Below are 15379 nucleotides of genomic sequence, written 5' to 3'. Positions count from 1 at the left end.
AAGAAAAAATAATGAATATGTGCTAAAGTTGGATTGTCCATCTGTCTGTCAATCTGTCTGTGTCTCAAGCTTTCTTTTATAAGCCTGGCAGAAGCTCTTGACAAAAATACTGCTAAAAGGTTAACAACAGTGGTGACTAGGGGAGGAATTATAGGGTCTATTCCGTTTCTGTTTTCATAGATTTTTCTTGGTGTATTTCTCTAAAAGAGAATATGAACAGAAAAGAGAACCGAAGAAGCAGGGGACTTAGATTTGGGTCCTGTTACCTTGGCTGAAGACTCTAAGCAAGCTATTCAACTGAGCACTGATAACTCTCAAACGTCCCAGCGGTCTGGGACCATACAAATTCATGGCTCTACTTCCTGCAAGACTTCATGAAGTGTATAAAGCACTTTGGCCTTCATAAGGAAACAAGATTGTTCTAGTTTCTTTGTGTTACTCCAAACATCTCTATGAAGTAGCAGAATGCTGATAGTCAACCCTGATATTTCTCTGCATCGAGTTCCACACTTGAAAACCAAGAAGACTCCTGTAGTTCTACCTCACTCTTTTCCACTGCTTTCTGACCCCTTCCCGGATACTGTGTAGATTTCCCGTGGAACCTTGTAACAAACGGTCGGGAAGATCCTTGCATTTACATACACTTTCCTATAGAGAGACATTGCATTCTTTCTCCCAGGGATATTTGTTCTTATATCTTCCTAGGTACCATCTACCAAAAGACTGTGATGAGAACCTCAGCCTGGAGAAGATAGCCAAGATACTTCTCAAGTTCCTGAAATTACTCCAAGTGAGAAGTGAACCACGTGCTGTACATATTGCCCGACCATTGTGTATCCCCATATTATTTTTGTTTCAACTTCTTTACCAATTCTATCTTAACTAAATTAAAATCTACTTTAAAAGGCAACAGTAATAGGTGACCCATATGCATATGCTCTGTGGGTAAAGAAAATGAATGAATGGCCAATAAAATTTCAAAAACATTCCTCTGTAATGCCAAGCACCCAACCTAGTTCTGTATGCAAAAACATATCCACCTCCGTCCCATAGGGCCGAATCCTCTCGGCATTCCCCAATGTACAAGAGACTCACATACACAAAGCACTTCATGATTGTGACAACAGAGCAACCCTGATGATCCAGAATGGGGAGGTCTCTTCTCACAGAGGTGGGCAGCATGCCCTATTCCCTCCTGTGTTCCCACTGCTTAGTGGGTAGCCCCAAAGATGTTCAGTTAATACTGGATGAATGAATGAATGAATGAAGTGCTTTTTGTCCATGCTAATGACTTCAAAAATCTATTTCCTATTAGAGTCTCTTGAAAACAAAAACAATTTTCGGTCGTCACATGTCAAACTCCCATGTGTCCATCTTAGAGCATCATTTTTATCAAGAGCTGAGTCCAGTGCCCTTGCCATCCCAAAGCATGAATTTGCACAAAGGAGAAGAACACAGGATGCGCCTGAGGCTGCTAGTGGAAATTGTAAGGGAAGAGAATGAACTGTACATCCCATATATGTTTGCAATAATGTCAGCATAGAAGCCTTTTGTTCTCATTTAATTGTTTTCGAGTTTGCCTGAATAAAGTGCTGTACGGAAGCCGTCAAGTACTTCAAATCAGAGGTTGAATCCTGGCATTCTAAGAGCTGTGCAATGTAGGACTGTGGACATTCGTATAATGTTGTTAATTTCCACCATGTCTCCACAGTGGAGTTTTGCTAAATCCAAGTGGATCACAGATTAGGACCAAGGAGAAATGAAAACAATCTATGCACGTACAAATGCATATTCATATACACGCAGAGAGACACACATACATACACTGACATACATCACACCAGCCTATTCCAATCTGCAACACATATGAAGAATACAAGGCTGCAAGCTACCAAGTATTCCAAATTTTGGGTATTATAAACCTTTTCCTGGTATAACTGACATAATTATTGTTTTCAATGAAATCAGAGCTTTTCTTTATGCAATCTATTTTTAAGAAAGAGATAGATATGTGCAAGCTTACAGCACACACATTCCTTTCATATAATTATATTCTTTCTGAATCGTTATACTGTATGCTGTGATTTCCTTTATGTCTTATTGGGGGTTTCATCCAGCAATTGAATGACTGGAGGGAAAAATAGAAATTTTTTTTGTCTGCTGCAAACATTAATGTGGTTAGATTACAGCTACCTTACATGCAAGTAGTATTTTTGCCTGCTTTAAATCTTGTATTTTTTCAGATTTCTGCAATCTTCACACATGTTTTCATTGCATATATTCAGCTTCGGCAATGCAATTACATTGCATATATGTAGCTTATGAGCTACTGTATTTTATTTTTTTTAAAAATGAGATGGTTAAGGGTGAGGAAGAGGATGAGGATGATGAGGATGTGTGTGTGTGTGTGTGTGTGTGTGTGTGTGTGTGTTCCTAGTTCCAGGATTCACTCTCCCGATTTTGCAAGGACAGCCGCAGAGTTGCATTTAATAAACCATAGATCCCATCACCCTCTTTGTTCGGCATTTAGGGACAGTGGATTTCAAGTAAGGAAGATAAATAGAATTTTATCTATTGTGATAGATAAAATAGATAAATAGAATTTTATCATCTATTACCAAGTTAAATTTCAATTTCAGGTAAACAATGCCTGCATTTTTAGTGCAATCATATTCTAATTATTGCATGGGACATACAGTACTGGTAACAATTCATATATTCAAATTTACCCAAGAATCCAGACGTTTTATTTACTAAATTTGGTGACCTGCATCACCCCCTGGCCTTCATTTTCCTCAGCTCAGCCTTTTCTACAACCCCTGAGACCAAGGTCAGAATTCGTGTTGGATGCCTGGGGGAGAGCTGCGATTTCCCTCCTGTGGCCTGAGGATGTCATTATCTGAGGCTGTCGCTGCAGCCACTTTGAGCCATGGTGGGAGAACAGCCTGGAAAGATGGTACACAATGACAATAATGGCCACAAGATTGATCGAGCATTTTCTATGTTCTGGGTGCTGTTCAAGCACAGCACACTAGTGTACCATCCTTCCATAGTCTTCTGCTTGACTCCAAGGGTAAAGGTTAGCGTTAGATTTATGAGGTTGAACTGCTGCAGTTTTCTGGCTCAACTTAGCAGATTTCTGTCACAGCCAGGTGTGATGGGTGAGTGATGACATCGGGGACCCGGGCTCCTTAGCCTTCGCTCATCCACAATCCTCAGCATGTGGTTCTCATCGTCACGGTCGCGGAATGGCTGCCCCCCTTCCGGGCATCCTCTCATGATGTCAGAACAAGGAGGGAGGGCCAATGGCCTTCTCCTGGGAAGGCTTTGTCTTCCAGTCAGGAAACTCACATGGGATAAATAACTCTATTCTTCTTCTTTTTTTTTGTAATTGTACAATTACTGTCCCATTTTACTGATGAAGTGACTGGAACCAAGAGAGAGTGGTGCCTTGTTCAGAAGTAACAAGATTATTGTACTAGAGATTTCATGTTAATGTGAGTATTTGTGTCCGTTCGCGCATGAGGGAAGGCAGAGAGAGACAACAGTGTTCATTTTAAGGAACTGGCTCATACAAGAGAGGGGCTGGTAAGTACAACATCTGCAGAGTGGATCAGCGGCTGAAGACTAGGGAAGAAACCATGCTGCAGCTAGAGTCTGGAGGCATTTGGAAAGAGAATTTCCTTTTTTCCAGAAATCTCCATCTTCTTCCTCTTAGTGCCTTGTGTTGGATAAGGCCCACTCACATAGAGAATACAATCTGCTTTACTCATTGTTGACTGCTTTACGTGTTTATCTCACTTAAAATATATCTTCACAAGACTGGTGTTATAGGTACTGGGGCCAAATACGCAGGTGCAGAAGCCTGGAGCAGGATGATGCCAAAAACAGGCCACACAGTAACCAGGGAAGTGAGGGATGAAAGCTCAGTGCTGTCGCCATGGCCCAGACTCTTTCGCTGGGCTGCGACTCATGCGACTCACTGGCTTCTTTGCAGCACTGCACAAACAGAAAACAATTGTTATCTTTCCTGGAATAACTGAATAGAACATCTTTAGTCACGCCCTACATGAATTGCTTGATTTTACATTTTATTTCATGATAAGACACTGGATAACTGGATACAGAAAATTACATGAGAGAATTATATAGTTGGATGCAAAATATGAGCTGAATACCCTTACAATGAACACTGCACAGCTCAAAAATAGATCTGTGTTGGTTACTCCAGGAAGCCCCTTCTGTATTTTATTACAATCCCCATGCACTTCCTCTCCTCCCAAGTAACTATGATCTTATCTAGGGATTAGCTTACATTCACTTTTGTAAATAAAGTTTATTTCCACACAGTCATACCTGTGCACTGACTGTCTCTGGTTACTTTTGTGCTGCAGTAACAGAGTTGAACAGTCATGGCAGAGTCTGTCTGGCCCTCAAACCCTAAAAATATATATACTAGAACAAATGCTTGCTGACTCCTAAACAGGATTTTTTACAGGGGTAACCTCCTTGAATTTCTGAATATATTTTATCAACCCAACATTTATACTTAGACAAAATAGTTTAACTTCACCTTATTTTTCTTGTATGCTTATAGATTTTTTCATTTGTCCCTTTATTATCATTGCAACCTACTTGTAGGAGACCCCAGCTCCTTCAATTGTAGTTTCCACGTTCTGGAATTAGGGATTGCATCATCTCTGTGCAACTCAGCCTACTCATCTGTCTGCTGAGCCTCCTACAAATCAAAAGCAGAGTCCAGAGCTGGGTTTTGACTTGATTCAGTCTTCCTGGTGAGCCTTTTCCTGGTGGTGTGCTTGTCTACAGAGGGAGTAGAATGCCTGCTCATCTCTCTTCTGTGAGCTTACAGCTGTTAGGCAGCAATGCCTGGGTCTAGGAATTCCTTGTGACATGCAAAATGTGAGTATTCTGACTGAATCAGTTTTTTCTTGTGTGTGACTTTTAATACTTTTAGAAAGATTCTGTGCCTCATCTTCCATTTGCGTTCCTAGAAGTTCACGTGGGAAAAGCAAGTGAATACTCAACTCTTTTCATTGGACTTTGAGATGACATTTAACTGAGTACCACCCTCCCAAGGAGACTTCTTAATTTTATTATTAACAATATTATAAGTGCCATTATAGCACATAACATATGGGATGGATTTTAATCCATTGCCATTGTTATCTGTATTGAAGCTCAAGTTACCACATTTTTGCTAGTGGAAGCCTTTTCTTCCAAGTTGGCTCCCAAGACCCTCTGAAATGACCTTGAAGTCTGATGGATCTCTTACTTTCTGCTATTGCCCAGTGTTCTAAACTCATCTACATTCGTGCCCCAGATCTGGAAGAAGGCCCTCCCCATTTAAAATGCTATTTCAAGGCCTCGCGCTGTGCTAAATGAGCTGTGGCTGTTCATTTTACTGGCCTCATCATTATTTTTAGGCTTTTGCAGTAGACAGAGCCAAGAAGATGAAATATCGGATGAGTTCCAACTGATAGTACAACCAAAATTCAGCACTACAAGACTTTGCTGAGCCTCTTCGACGTTATGTGTGTATTTCCTTCTCTTCCTTGCTGAGCATTTGGTTCTCAAGGACACGGGGAGTGATAAAATTAGAATACCTCATAATTACTCATTTGTTCTATTTCACATTATGCAACAGCTCTGAGATAACAATACTACTGCTGCCCCTGTTGATAATATGATTACTTGAAACCATTACAATGATTTTTTATATGTTTTCCTAGTTCAGCTCTCTTGCCATTTGTAAGATCGTTCCTGCCTCCACTAGGTCTTCGTATATTATCAGTGCATGATACGCTCTGCCCTTTAACCTTCTTCCACTGTAAATCTACAAGCAAGGGTGTGTTTTAGTGCCACCAGCCATCCTCCTGCACATGTGATCTAGGATTCTTGGTTATCTGAAGCTTGTTCTTTGGTAGATTCTTCAAGACACACAAGAGTTTCTATATTCTCAAGTTGGTCAGATGCCTGCCTCAGCCTATTTAGGCTCCTATAACAAACTATCTTCAGCTGTGTCATTTATAAACCCCAGAAATGTATTGCTCATAGTTCTACAGACTGAGAGGTCCAATGTTTAGGGTCCTGTAGATCTGGTGTCTGATGAGGACTGTTCCTCATAGATGGAGCCTTCAATGTATTTTCACACTGCAGAAAGCGAAAAGGACTATGAGATCCTTCAGGTCGTTTTTATAAGGGTACTCCTTTGGTGTGATTTCCATTGCTGCAATAAAATGCACAAGGTTGGGTACTGCATAAGGAAGTTTATGTAGCTCACAGTATTGAAAGTAGAAAGCCAACTAGCATGGGACTGGCTCCGCTGAGGGCCTCCTTGGCTGCAAATAATCCTCTTGTGAAAACTACCCAGGGTCCCATGAGAACCACATTCATCCGCAGTGAGGGAGCACTCTCAGCAGCTTCATTATTTCTTTCTAGACCCCATCTGTTACAGGTGTGACCACCTTTTAACATCCCTACACCAGAGACCAAGCTTTCATACCCAAGTCATAGCAGGCACTAATCCTAATCACAAGGGCACAGCCTTCCAAGGACAAATTACCTCCCAGACAAAGGCCCCTACTTTCCAGTGCTCTCACTCAGATGATTAGACTTCCACATCTAAATTTCCAAGGGACACAAACATTGAGACCATAGCAATACCCAGGCTCTTCCCTGTTTACCCACTCAAGACTGCGGCCTTTGTCTCTACCCTCTCACTTGAACTCCAGGGTTCCTAGAGGCTCCCGGTTTTGCTTTGAGTTCCCACATGTTGATAGTATCTTTGTACCATTTCTGTTTGGAAGTCACTTTTGCTGGATATAAAAATCATGTGTTCTCAGGAATTCTTTCTTTGTATATCTCATTTCTCCTTATTTTCTCTTTTCTTATTTTTCTTACTGACCAAAAGTCCAATTACAATAACTTTTTTATTACAAATAATTTTCTTTCTTTGCTTAAATGTTCAAATGATATTCCTTTTGCTTCAAATCCAGTAGATTTTATTTGCATATCTTGGAAAATGTCATTCCAGGCTACTTCTTTCAGGTACCAGGTGTGTTTCAATAAATGGCTTTAAACATTTTTTTTTTTAATTTCAGAAAAATTTTCTAAAATTATATAAGATTTTGTTCTGTTCCCTTGTAGTAAATTTCCTCTTCAGGAAACTCCTGTTTTCCATCAATATTTGTCACCTTCTCTTGAAATTTTTATATTTTGTTTATTATATTTTGTATTTGTTGTACTATATAGTTTGATTTTCTTAGTTTAGATTTTACCTTTAAGTGATATTTTTATTTCTAAATATTTATTGTCTTTTTTAAAACCCCATTTCTGAGTAATTTAATTCAGATTTGTGCCATCTTTCAGATATAATTTTACCGTATAGTACAGTCGGCTGTAGTTTTGATCTGCTTTTGGGCTTATCTTCCTGGCACACTTTCATCTCTGTAAGCATGCTTTTGGCTCGCTCTTCTTTTTTTTCTCTTGTAACATTGCAAGGGATCTGACCTCAATACTTTCCTGTTGTCATGTATATGTGAAATGAATTTTCTGGAAGTTTTAGAAGGAAGTGTAGTTTGGGATAATTTTTATAATCTCCCAGAACTTCCCCATTTAATTTTCATGGCGTGTTCACAAACATGGTAGCTTGCTTCCTGAGATTTTCTGGCTCTGAGTTAAAACTTCCCATCTTCCATATTTATCTGAAACTCCATCTTGGTTTTCTTCCCAGTGATTTCTCCTGAGTGTTGGCCCAGTGCCTGGAAAGGGATGGTGGCTGTTGCCACTGGGGCTTGCATGGCCAGACGACTGCTGCGTCTTTCAGAAGTCAGGCTGGCCTCCTGCTCTCGTGGCCTTTAAAGTGGTTGTGGCTTCCCCAGTTTTGCCTGCTGTCTCCCTTTGGCCCTGTGCCTTCCACTGAGTTCCCCTGGCTACTTGAGATTTTTTTATTCTGAAGTCCACAGACACTCATTCATCTCTCTCCTCTGCCTTCGCTGCCTACAGTCTGACCCACTGAGGCCTAGAGCCCCTTGTTTCCATGTACTCATTTGAAATATGGAGACTGTAGAGAGGCCTTGATCCCTGCTTTTTTGTTACATGCTACCATGCAACTGGTTTTGCTAGTTACTGCATTTGTTTTTATACAAAGCTTTCAAGAGACTAAAACATTATGCTATTATTGCTGCCATTATCTTGCCCAAATCACCCCAAATATTTATTGTCTCTGTCGCATAACAAACACCACAAACTGAGTGGCTTAAACGAGTGTCCCTCTATTGTCTCACAGCTCTGTGCGTTAGAAGTCTAGGTGGGATCTCCTCGGCCAGAGCCCGGACTAGGCTGAAATCAAAGTGTTGCCTGGGTTGTGCTTTTACCAGGAGTCTTAGGGAAAGAATCCTCTTTCAAACTCTTTTAGGCTGTTGGTAGAATTAAATTCCTCACGTAGACTGGGGTCTCTACTTTCTTACTAGTGGTTGCCATAGTCTCTTTGGGTTCTCAGGCTGCTTTACAATACTCATAAGGCCCTTCCATTTTTGGGGTCAGTGCAGTTGCTTTAACTCTCCCTTATACAGAAGGCCTCCTATTACCATAGTCTGACCTGAAATATTTGTACTTTATAGTGTTGCAAAAATTTACCCATATTTCAATACAGGATTCAATAAATTACATGAGATGTTCAAACTTTCATTCTAAAATAGGGTTTGTGTTAGATGATCTTGCCAACCTGTCGGTTAATGTGTGCTCAGAATACATTTAAGGTAGGTTAGGCTAAAGCTGATCTATGATGTGTAGCAGGTTAGATGTAATAAATGTATTTTAAGCTTACAATATTTTCCTCTTGCAATGGGCTTCTAGCAATGTAACCTCATCATAAACAGAGAAACATCTATATTTGAAAGTTATCTAACTTCCCATTTCTCTCAGCTGCAAAAAAAAAAAAAAAGATAGAAAAGAAACCTTTTTAAATACACCTGCAAAATCCCTTTGAAATTCAAGGAAACGTTTTCTCCAGAGTGATGGTCTGGGTGACGATCATTGGGACCACCTAAAGCTCTTCCTAACATGTCCTCATTCACTTATTTTGAATCTCAAGAATTCATAGAACTCCTGCTGTGTTCTAAATCCTTGGTTTAGGGGTAACTCTGTGAACAAGGCAAACATGTTCTGGCCCTAAAAGTAGGAAAAAATAATAAATGTTTAATGAGTGAGTAGTAACTGGGAATATCAGTAGATACTTAAATGTCTAAATGCACAGTCAGAGGAAAGCTACAGAAGACTGAGACTCAATATTATTGAGTATGTTTTAAAGGTACATGTGTCATCTTGCATGGAACTGTTGCCCAACTTCTGATGAGGAGACTAATTCATCAATATCTCTGTTACCGTTGACTGATGACCTTGTCTAATAAAAGAGCTTGACTTACGTCTATGTTAACAATTAATGGAATGGGTAATGTATCACACAGAGTATATGCAAGGTAATAAAGATATATAAATGAGAATTACATAGGTTAGTTGGTGTCACTAATGGTTCTTTTGTTCTGCGAGAACATCAGTATCTTATTCAGGAGATGCTGCTCGAGTCGCCCAATGATCTAAATACGCAAATACAACTACAATTGGTTCCTCCAGGACATTTCCCATTACAGAAGTTCCTCACTTGAATGTCATCTTTGACACTGTGTATTACTGATCTTCTTTGTTCAACTCTTTCAGAGACGTTAGTCAGATGGAGACCCAAGTACCTTGTCAGAGGATGGTGCTACTCAGAAATATTTGTACAGCCTTGTCATGGTTCTTTACATCCCAGATCAGCTTGACACATGGGGAGCTATTCATTGATTAGGAACTATATGCTGCCAAGATTGAGTGAGAAGCTAGCTAATATTCAGGGCTGGGAAAAGCAACACTGTACATTAGGAGGAATCAGCATTTGTTAGCATAACTAAGACTTTGAGTCTTGATTATAAGTGTCAGTGTGTTAAAAAACATTGACTAATCTTAGTGTGAAATTACAAGTCTGTAATGCAAATATATTTGGGGAAATGCAAACACATTTATCCATGCATTAATTTACTCAACAGCAATTTATTGAGTGCCTAGCATGTGTCAAGTGTTGCTCTGAGCACGGGGTAGACCGGGAGGAAACCAGCAGAAAATGGCATTGCCCTTTGAGAGCTTATATTCTACTGGAGAGAATACAGCAAAAGTAAAAGCATCATTTCATTATCATTTATTGGTAGACAGTAATGACTTTAACTGTGGCAAAGAAGTGTGGCTGAAACAAACTTGGAAGGATTGTAATGAAATATAAAAAGGTTCACACTGTTTGTTTCTATCTTTTAGCTGTGCATATGGAACACGGATTTTCTGGGGCTATCGTGGAGGAGAGAGAGAGAGAGGGAGAGAGAGACAGAAAGAGAGAGGGAGAGAGGGAGAGAGACTTATTTTAAGTACCAGGCCCAACGCAGATTGCACTCTTCATCCTTACAGACTAATTCTATGGGCATATTCTGATCACGTGGTCCCAATCTCAGCAGAGTTGGCTGGGACCTACAGAGGATCATGTGCCTTTCAGTGTGCAAAAACAGCTTTTGTCACAGCCATGCTCAAGAAATTTGATGGTGTCTGGGTCTGATAATCGCTAGTCATACAGCAGGTTGTGATACACAGAAACTCACAAATGCACCCAGAGAGGCTCTGCAGAGAAAATGCAGGAATCTCCTTCTTTCCTGATGGTCAGGTGGCACCCTGATGTCACCCAGAGGCTTTCTCTCTTGATGCAGAGGGTGCAGCCCTAACCATCGGGGACGCCGTCTCCTACCACACACAGCTTCTTTCACTGCCTCCCACTCGAGGATTAATTTATACAAGCATGCTATCACTGCTTCCTGCAGGCAGAGTCATCCCTACGCCATACTGTGCTTCCGTGCCAGTGGTCTCCATTCTGCATTATACATTCTGCTTCCATGTGTTGTCGACGGCTCTAATTTTGTTCCCTCTTTCCTTCCTTTCCTCCTGATTCATGTGACTGATACTTATTGGGCAGCTACACAGTGTCAGGCATTGTGCTGGACCCTAGAGGTATGGTGGTGACTAAAAATGATGTCACTCTCCCCAGCAGATCAAACTGCCTGCTTTCCTGTTTTTCTTTCCTCTTTCCTTCTTTCTCTCCATCCTGCCCCTTTTCTCTTAACTTCCTTCTGTTCTCTCTTCCCCCATCTCACCTTCCTTTCTTTCTTCCCTGTGCAGTTCAAAAATGCAAATGGTTTCATCGCACATGACTGGTTCCAAGTTTATAGTACTTTTCTCCTGTTTTTAGCTTTCTGTTGTCCTGGCTTTTGCATAATAAGACCACAAACTATAGTCCATGGAATACGGCTATGAACTGCACCCCAAACCCGCATGCTCAGAGAAACAGGAGCCCCCCTCTGTGCTTCTAAACTCCCTCTTGACGTCCTTCCCTGTGGCTTTCTTTTTGAGCTGGGTGCATGCTGTAACCCTGTAATTCTCCTGTCTTCTCCCTGCATTCTATTTAGAGATATCTAACAGCAATTGACTGGGTTTTTATTAGTTCTTTGGGTACATTTTCCATTTCTCAAGGATCTCTCATCAGGGGTTCTCTGCCAGTAATTACTGCAGCACTGAAGACTTGAAGAAGCTCCCTTTCAGCGTTGAGTGATGGGATTTCTTAATAGGACTGCTTTTTATTTTTGGAGGAGAAAAATTAAATTAAATGTGCTGCTCCATACTAGGCTTATTTAGTCTGCGAAAACATAGGAATAATTTTGTTAAAATGAGCAGACTTCTCGATCATTCTGTCGAGTCATAGGAAAATGAAAAGACCTCTATGTATTTATCATTTCCCTATGGGTACTTGAATAAAAAGGGTCATAGATGCTTTGAAAAGACAGAAGAACATGAATAAGACCAGTGGTGCTGAGAATAAGCCATCCATTGAGGTATTACCTTGGTCAGGGGTCAGCCATTGAGGGCCTTTGGCCAAATGCAAATGGCTACTCTTTTCTGAAAATAAAGTTTTATTCCAACTCAGCTACACCTATTTGTTTGTGTATTATTTATGGTTACTTTTATGCCACACAACCGACTTGAGCAATTGGAACAGACTGTACACAACCCAAATGCCTGAAACACTTACTATCTGGACTTTTATAAAAACAAATACAAAAACAACTGTCAATCTTCAATTTTAATGACCACATGCACTGTGTGTATGTGTGTGTGTATGTGTGTGTCTGTACTGGACAATTTTTCTGTCATAAAAATACAATACCCTGCCTCACAAGTCACAGGAGGACAGGTAGGGTTTGGCTCACAGGTCTCTAGGGATTTAGTCAGCAGTTGGCTGGCCCCAAGGCAAGACAGGAAGGGCTTGGAGAGCAAAGGTGTCTAGTTCATGGCAGTAGAAAAGCAGAGAGCATGGATACAGTGCCAGAGAGGCAGGGCCAAGAAACCATATATAGTACCCAGGGTCAAACCACCATGACCCACCCAGACACACCAAGTGGCATGCTTTACTAATTCTCCGGGTGGCTTCCAAGCCAATTAAGTTGACACAGACACCTTGGTATACATTTTAGAATTTCTGCATATCTGATTGTTTCACATGGAAATTTTTTGTTTACTTGCACAATTTATTTATTAGGAAGGCAAGCTGGATAAGAGAGTTAACATAAAAATGTCTGTTCACACATGGGAGACTCATTCATATTCTTTCATTTCTAAGTCCTCCTGAAAATTGAAGCTACACCCAAATCTCTCACCATGTACTAAACTAAAATCAAAATAGATCAAAGATCTAAATATTAGAACAGAAACAGTTAAAGTACTGGAAGATAAAAGAAGTAAAACTCTTTTGTTTTTTGTCTTTTTAAGACAGGGTCTCACTATGCAGTTCAGGCTGGCTTTGAGCTCACTTTGTAGCTCAGGTTGGTCTCAAACTCAAAACAATCCTCCTGCCTCAGCCTCCCAAGTGCTAGGGTTGTAGGTGTGCTCCACCAGGCCCAGCTTAAAATAGGTACAACTCTTGAAGTCGTAGGTAAAAGAAGGACTTTCTGAACAGAAAGCCATTCATATAAAAATACCACCAAGAATCAACAGATGGGATTATATCAAATTGAAAGTTTTTGCACAGGGAAGGAAACAGCCAAAAGCCAATGGGTAAGACACGCAAGCCCTAAGCACAGTTTTAGCAGGAAGTAAAGACTCAAGAAGTCAGAGATTACGCAGGGCCAGTGCTGAGGGTACACCAAAGGAAACCACCAAATGAGTGTAACTGAAAAAGAAGTTGTCAGTCACACTTCAGACAGAAGACTAATATCTACAATATATAAAGAACTCAAATAATTTAGGCTTTTCAAAATAAAAGACCCAATCAAAAAATGGGCAAGTAAAGTTAAGGGGAAGCACAAATGGCTAATAAATACATGAGAAAATGTTCAACGTCAATGGCCATTAGAAAAATGCAAATTCAAACAACACTGAGATTCCACCTCACTCCAGAAAGAATGGTTGTCTTCAGTGAATCAAATCATATGATTTCTTGATGATAAGCATTCTTTCTGGAAAGGTTATAGGGGGGAAAGGAAGCCCCATACGTTGCTGATGGCAATGTGAGTTGTACAATCAATATGGAAATCAGTATGGCGATTTTTCAAAAAACTAAAAAGAGAAATTCCATCAGATTCAGCAATTTCTCTTCTAGATAGCTCCCGAAAATAGTTAAAGACATCATATTCCAGTGATACATGCATATTTAGGCTTATAGCAGGACAATTTGTAGTAGCTGACTCACCAAAGCAGCCTCTATGTCCATCAACTGAGGAATGGATAAATAAAATGTGGTATTTATAGAAAATGGAGTGCGACTCTGATATAAAGAATGATGAATTTGAGTCACTTGTAGGGCAAGAAAGAACTTTAGATCACAGTATTAAGTGAAACAAATCAGACACACAAGCTTAAATATCACATGGTTTCTCTTATATGGGAAACCCAAAGTATAAATAAATTAAGGAGCAAAATAATAGATAGATAACGGGAGACAGGAAGCTAGGTCTTTCACAGATAGGAAGGAAACCAAGAAATGGTGGATGGGTGTCTTGGTTACTTTTCTCTCACTGCTGGGACAAAATACCTGACACCCAAAATTAAGGAAGGAAAGGTTTATTTCGCTTACAGTTTGTGGAGTTTCAGTCCATACTTGGCGGAATATAAGGCAGAGTGGCACATGGCAGAGAGCTACAGCTCATGGCGGCAGAACACAGCCAAGCAACAAGCACACACCAGGGTGGAATGGGGGAGGAATGGCCTCAAGCACTCTTTTCCTCTCCCTTACATATGCAAACTATTGACCCCAGGGCGGGTGTAGCTCTCACACCCACAATCAATCAATCTAAAAGCCTGCCCCATGGCCGCATGAGGCTTTGGGGGGACACACAGACAAACCATAACAATGGGGTAGGGAAGTAGGGGAAGAGAGGGATGTAAAAAGAATTATGTTTGATATTCATGGGCTGACTCCCCACAATAAATGTAATCATTATGTACTGCAAACATGCACTAATAAAAATAAAAATGTTTTAAAAAGGCAAAACTAAACAAACACAAATCAGCCATCAAAGAGCTAAAAAGTCAATCCTTCTTTGTGTATCCCTTTCAGATCTTCCCTAAGACCACTCACTCTAACAGACAGGTTAGGGACGATGTAGTACCAACAACAAGTACATAGTTTATTGTAATTGACTAAGAATGATTTTCCTTGGAAGATGTTAATGCAGTGTTTTAGGCTGAAAACCTCTTTGGTCTCTGGTATCTGGCACTCAGCAATCAGTCTAACAATCATGCTGAAAACTCACCACTTCACAACTATTTATGTCAAAAAACACGAATGCTTTAAGAGAAGCTCAGTTTCACAATTAGATAATTGGTGTGCATGACATTCTTCTGCTGTTTCATTTGAAAACTGACTTGGAGATGAGGAAAAATGAGCATTCCTTTTTTTTAAAAAAAAAAAAAGGCAAATATCAGAAGATTTTGTTAACACTCAAATTATGTGTAGTGTGAGGCTGAGAGAATTCAGGGGTCTTGAGCTCATCTGTAAGGGACTGCATGGTGGGAGGCAATGTTATTCTTTAAAACCAGGGATATAAAATAATATCACATAGACATAAAAGCTTTTTTCCTCTAAATTGTTTGAAGAAGTTAAAACGAATATGGTGTGTCATTGTGTTCCTCGGCCATGGCCAGTAAATACTAACAATAGTAGTGAGTGATGGCTAACATTTGTGGAGTCCTTACTGTGTGCCAAAATGTGCTCACAGTTTGCATGCCTTAT

The sequence above is a fragment of the Chinchilla lanigera genome, unplaced genomic scaffold (assembly GCF_000276665.1).
Source record: "Chinchilla lanigera isolate Chin_1 unplaced genomic scaffold, ChiLan1.0 scaffold00044, whole genome shotgun sequence".
NCBI lineage: Eukaryota > Metazoa > Chordata > Mammalia > Rodentia > Chinchillidae > Chinchilla > Chinchilla lanigera.
This window is presented reverse-complemented; position numbering follows the sequence as displayed.